The following is a 6,349-nucleotide window of genomic DNA, read 5'->3' on the forward strand; positions in this document are numbered from 1 at the left end:
ACTGTCCTCTCTCAATTTCAGATTTCTTTCACTCACCCACATGCACGCTAGGAGTGATGGAGGGCCACCGTTTCCAGTGGTTGTTTTCCCTGGAGCCTAGCCACAAGGACGCTGAAGTATGGGTAAAGTTCATGGCCATGGGGCAGGCAAAAGGGCTGGAGTGGGCAAGGAAGATGTTGGTGATGCAGGAGACGCAGCAACAATATGCATCGCTCACCTTTACAGACGCTGAGGGGTTACAGCCAACTGATTCCGGTCTTGGTGGCCAAAGGGTTCAACCTGTCAAACGGAAGCAGCAAGAGCAGCGGCTGGGGGAAAATCAAAGAAGGCCAAGAACGTCGAGGGCGAACAAGCGGGGATAGAAATGCTGTCAACTTCTCAAGGGGAGAGCTCAACAAACAGAGGCAGGAAGGACAGTGAAGGACAAGACCCAGGTACTGGCAACAGTGATGACTCCGCAGGGACAGGAAATGACCCACAGACTAGCTTGGCGGCGGCACAGAGGCAAACTAACCAACAGCAGGAGCTGGTTCCTAACCCTGGGAGCATCTGGTTAGGGCCTTGAAGGAGGACTGGGTAAGGTGATGGAGGCTGTGCACAGCTTCCTAGCCTCTGCAAAATTGCTGGTTGGGGCAGGCACAGGGCAGGCTCTCAGCACCAGTCAAGCAAGCGCAAGTCGATTGTGGGTGCAAGGAAGCGTGGGCCGTGTCCTTCTCACTGACAACGGGGGGGGTTCAGGCACGGCTATTGCAGACGTCACGGCGGGTGCGAATAGCAAGGGGGTTTTGGTTAGGCCTTATCCGCCGTTGCTGACTTGAAGGTCATCTCTGGCATGGAGAGTTCCTTTAGAAGCCAGGGAGAGAATTTGGAACACGGAATTCATTGACATTTTCTTATTGCTTACGTTCGTCAAGGAAGGCGCAGACATCACGGTGTTGAGTAAGGACATTGATAAACATGAGTGGAAGAAGAAGGTTAAGCCAGAGGAGACAATAGACAACTGGTTAGAGGCATTTGCCATGTTATTGACAGTCATCATGGAGAAATCCCCTGAACAGGGGCCCAACCCTGTGCAAATATAACAGGGTAATTTATGAGGAATACAAGCGTAAAGGGGGCACGGACTGGTTGAATTACGATAGAGAGTTCAGGCAAAAGATGGAGCAGGCACCTGAGATGTCATGGGATTATCGGGAGATTGAGGTCTGGGTGAAGTACATGGGTAATGGCAACAGCAACACAAGCAGAGACACCCCCTTCTTGAAGTACAGACAGACAAAACCATACTATTATAAACAACAGTTTAGACATTCCTTTTGGGGCAGGGGCGCGCAGAGGGGGAGGAGAGGCTTTCAGCATAGGGCCAACAACGTATGCTGGCTATACAACAATGAGGCATGAACTTGGGGCGCCACATGCAAATTCACCTACACCTGCTCCAAGTGTGCTGGGTGGCACCCAGCAACCAGTTGCAGAGGAGGCAGGACCGATAGGCCAATAGGCGCCAACGCCGGCGCAAATCAGCCTTAATTGTTCTCGGTCTAAACACTCCATTCTAGCACCATCCCCTATTTACTTTCACACCTTGACACTTATCCTGAAGGAGTACCCTAGAGCAGCTGATCGGGAATTGTTGTTCAAGGGTTTTAGTGAGAGCTTTAAAATCCAATATTATGGACCTGCAGTTACAAGAGAGGCCAAGAACCTACGCTCAGCCATAGAAGCAACAGAGGTGGTCAGGGAAAAGCTGGAGAAGGAGTACCAGTTGGGGAGGGTGGCTGGGCCATTTGCCCAACCACCCCTTCCACATTTTATTGTTTCTCCCCTGAGAATCGGGCCCAAGGGATCGTCAGTAAATGACTACTTGGATGACAAAGCGTGTTCAGTTTGTTACGCTTCATTCGATGAGGCAGTTGATTTGGTACGAGCAGCAGGCAAGGGTACTCTTATAGCAAAAGCGGATATTGAGTCTGCCTTCCGCCTCCTCCCAGTCCATCCCGATAGTTTTCACCTATTAGGTATGTGGTGGGACGGGCAGTATTTCTATGATAAATGTATCCCCATGGGCTGTGCAGTGTCATGTTCCCTGTTTGAAGCATTTGCATGCCTCCTGGAGTGGGCATTGAGGCAGAGGAACCCCCCAGGGAGCTCATTACATTATCTAGATGACTTCCTCTTCATCGGTAAGGCAGGTTGCAGGGAGTTCTGTGAGACCCTCGGTGCATTTCAACAACTTATTCACTCACTAGGGGTTCCCTTGGCACCAGAGAAGACCCAGGGACCAACCGAAGGTTTGCCATTTTTAGGCATAGAAATTGATTCTACAGCAGGGATGTGCAGACTGCCAAAAGATAAGGTTGAGGCCTTTCAAAGCGACATCATGCATGTCCCTGAGCAGGAAAAAAGTAACGCTGGCCACAACTCAGAGCTTGCTGGGCAGGCTAAACTTTGCAGCTAAGATCATACGAGCAGGGAGAATCTTTGCTAGGCGGCTTGCTAGGGCAATAGTGAAAGTAGAGAAATCCCATCAATTAGTGCGGCTTAGTTGGGAACTGAAAGACGACCTGCGCATGTGTCTGTCCTTTCTGAATGACTTCAATGGGTCACTGTTGTGTGGCACACCGTGGTGCAGCAGTCAGCTGTTTACTGATGCGTCAGGGAGAGAGAGTTTTGGTGCCATTCTAGGCAGGGAGTGGTGTGCAGCAACATGGCTGAATGCGTGGAAGAAACATGGGCTTACAAAAAACATCACTGTTTTGGAAATGTTTCCAATTGTTTTGTCACTACATCTATGGCCGCAAGTGCTAGCTAACAGAAGGATCACATTCTGGTTGGACAATATGGCTGCAGTGCAGGCTGTTAACTGCCAATCTGGCAACTGCCTGGTTTTGGTGGGTCTTTTGAAGGAATTGGTAAAGGGGTGCCTTTTGAGGAATAAAGAGTTTCGTGCCAGGCGTGTCCAAGGGGTGAAGAACGTGGCAGCTGACACTCTTTCTCGTTTCCAGTGGGAAAAATTCTGGGCAAATTACCCCCAGGCGATGGAAGAGATGACACCCTTCAAGGTGGAAAGGTGGCACATGGTTCAGTGGAGCAAAGGATAGTCGCCTTGGGAGAATTATCATTGGCACCTGGGACACGAGCCAGATACCAGGCGTGTTGCAGCATGTTTGCGTCAGTGACCCATTCCCTGGCATCAGGGGAGGGCCACCACCCTGTCGGAAGGGTGCAGTAATTTGTGCTGTGGGCAAAAGACAATAGGAAATCACACGCATGGGTTTCAAGGCACCTGGCGGCAATCGCCCACTTTACGAAGCTGAAAGGGAAAGCTGATCCAACTGCAGGGTTCCCTGTAAGGGTGGCACTGAAAGGATGGGCTAGACAGGAGGGAGTAAAGTCACCAGACCAGAGGGCACCCATTGATTTGAGCATGCTGAAGAGGTTAGTGGGGGCACTTCCTGTCATATGTAGTTCAGATTACGAGGCACTGCTATTCTCCACCACATTTTCCCTAGCATTTTTTGGAGCCTTCCGGACATCTGAGCTAGTGGCACATGCAAAGAATGATTCTTCTTATAGGGCGCTAAAATTGGGTGACCTCAGAATGGGGCAGGATGTGGCCGAACTGACAGTGAGACAGTCAAAAACAGATCAGCTGGGGAAAGGCTCAGTAGTCCGTTTGACAAGGCTGGGAGGCTCCGAGTGTTGCCCAATAGAACTGCTCAGGGCTTATATAGAGTGTCGACCCAAACAACCAGGTTAGTTGCTGCTTCACCAGGATGGACAGCCTCTAACACAATTTCAAAACAGAAGCATCCTCAGACGGTGCTTACAAAGGAGGGTACCAGGGACAGAAATGGTCAACTCATTTGTTTAGAATTGGGGCTGCCACAACGGCATGTAAAGACGGTTTGCCTCCTGGGGCGATTAAGCGCATTAGAAGGTGGCAGTCAGACAGATACAAGTTGTATGTCCGAACGGGAGTCCATCAAGGACTGTCGGGGCAACCTCCTCAGCGTCAAAGTACGCCATGACTGGTGGGTGGATCATAGGGTAGCAAGAAATCCTACAAATTACTGAATAAACTAAGCCTGGTTCTGCCCTTGTGTATGCAGTGACTGGCAGTGTGCCGAAGCATTATTTGTGCCTTCATAACTGTATGATCATATATTGAGTGTGTTCACAGTGTGCAGAAGCATTATTTGTGCCGTCATAATTGTATGACCATATATTGAGTGTGTTCACAGATGTTAATAAAGTGTGTGGCAATGTTTGCCTTCTTGTTTTATTTAGGACTTAAAACAGTATGGGTGATGGGTCACTCTTTTGTGGCCAGAGAGGAACAGCAGGAGAGAGACAGAAGTTGGACCCAAGGCCTTAGTAACGTTGAATTGTCCTGGATGGGAAGCCCGGGGATGAGATGAACTATGCTGGAACCCAAGTTTCGCCAGCTGGTGGGAAAAGAAGGGGTTAGGCCAGACATTCTTATAATCCATCTGGGGGGAAACAATCTCACCTCCTGTGGTAGGGCCCCCTTTTACAGGCCATGCGACAGATTCTGACCAATATGGCTATTATAATGGGTGGGGGAAAGATAGTTTGGTCAGAGATCATCCCACGCAGGGTGTGGTAGGGAGCTAAATCACCTGCAGCTATTGAGATGTAAAGGTGCAGGATTAATCTGTCCCTACAGAAATTTACTAAGCAGCATGGATTGGGATTCATTCGGCATAGCTTGCTCAGTAGACATCTAAGCAGTAATTTTGCACCAGATGGGGTAAACCTGTCCGATGTGGGTACAGATATTTTCCTGCTGAGCATAGGGGATGCCTTGGAAAGGGCAGGCTGTACTTAAAGGAGATGTGAGGAGAGCACACGTGGGAGGCCTCGGTTATCACGAAGTACCATCCCGAGGCTTGGCGGAGTTACAGGGCGATCCTAAAGCTTTAAACAACTAGAATGCCTCCAGATAGTGGATCTTGGAGCCAAAAAAGCAATTGCCTCAGGTCACTGGAAGTCATTACGGCGGGACCTGGGATGATGCAACAGCGCTCCTTAATCCCTCCAGGGATAGTTGAAATCCTGAGCAACTGTGAAGACTGGCCGGGGTCTCGCTCTGACATGTCAGGAGCATGACACAAAGTAAAAAGTAGTTTGGCAACCTACCATAAGGAACGAGTTGTAAATAATCTAACTGAGGTGGTGTCAAAAAAACCAACAGGACAGCTCTAGATTTCTCAGGATGGGTGTCGGCCGTTCAAGGAACTCATCGTCGACGCCCGTAAGCTAACCTAACTTGTGTAATCAATAAACTTGCGACATAGTTTATCCACAAAGAGTGTCCCTCCCATTTACTATGTTGCACACACTTTATTGTTATATTTTAAGGGTCCTCACAGTCTAGAGTGGCTAGTCGTGTCAATGCTAAGAACCTCCTAAGCACTTTGTCAGTGATATCAGGAGAAGGGAAGATGCAGAGGTTGCAGCGAATGGGAACTAATGGAATTGGCTTTCCCAATCTGTTTTTATTTTAGGTAATCAGTACATATACTTTTTCTTCAAAAACTATAGCTATTGAATGGTCAATCGTTTTCATGATCTGCATTAGGCTGAAGAGGAAGGAGAAGAGTCAACTGTTCCATTCACCACTCTTCCATCCCATTCTATCTTCCCTGTCATTCACTGATCCCCATTTCAACAAAGGGCATACTTTCTTAAAACTATGTAAATGTGTTTAATAGGTCAGTTTCCAAACTAAAGGTTGCATAGAAGATTCTATGGGTGGCATTTAAAGCCTTCTCCCACTATTATGAGACCTTGGTCACCAAAATATTAGCTCTTTATAAAATTGCAGGCAGATAATTTACCTTGTGAAAAGATATATGTACTGTTAGAAATGGGGTCTCTAGTTGGCAGTGGTTTGCACCCTATCCAAGCAGGGACCTTCACTCTAGTCAGGGTGAGGGAGTCACACAGCTAAGATAAACCCTTGGTAGCTTGGCACAAGCAGTCAAGCTTATCTCAGGGGCAAGGTGTAAAGCATTTGTACCTACACACAGCAACACAGTGAAAACACCCCAAAAGCAGTTCAACCAGTTTAGAAAAATAGCCAATATTTATCTGAATAAAACTAGGCCAAAAAGATAGTCCAACATACACAAGTCAAAATATCAGTTTTAAAAGATTAAGAAAGTTTAGTATACTGAAATCAATGGATGTGTTCATTTTAGCACAAAGTACCTTAGATAATATCTGGTGCAGGGCAGGTGAGGTGCATGAAAAGCAAAGTGATGATTCGGCGCCTAACTACACAGGGGAGGTGAGGCGTAGGTTCCTTACTGGCAGGGGAGGC

At 48.1% G+C, this 6,349-nt stretch overlaps 1 pseudogene; it reads left to right on the plus strand.

The window, feature by feature from the left end:
• Nucleotides 1-449: 449 nt before the first annotated feature.
• Nucleotides 450-1,530, plus strand: LOC146856691 (uncharacterized; annotated as a pseudogene).
• The last annotated feature ends 4,819 nt before the right edge of the window (nucleotides 1,531-6,349 follow it).

The sequence above is a fragment of the Triturus cristatus genome, chromosome 3_2 (genome assembly GCF_964204655.1).
Source record: "Triturus cristatus chromosome 3_2, aTriCri1.1, whole genome shotgun sequence".
NCBI lineage: Eukaryota > Metazoa > Chordata > Amphibia > Caudata > Salamandridae > Triturus > Triturus cristatus.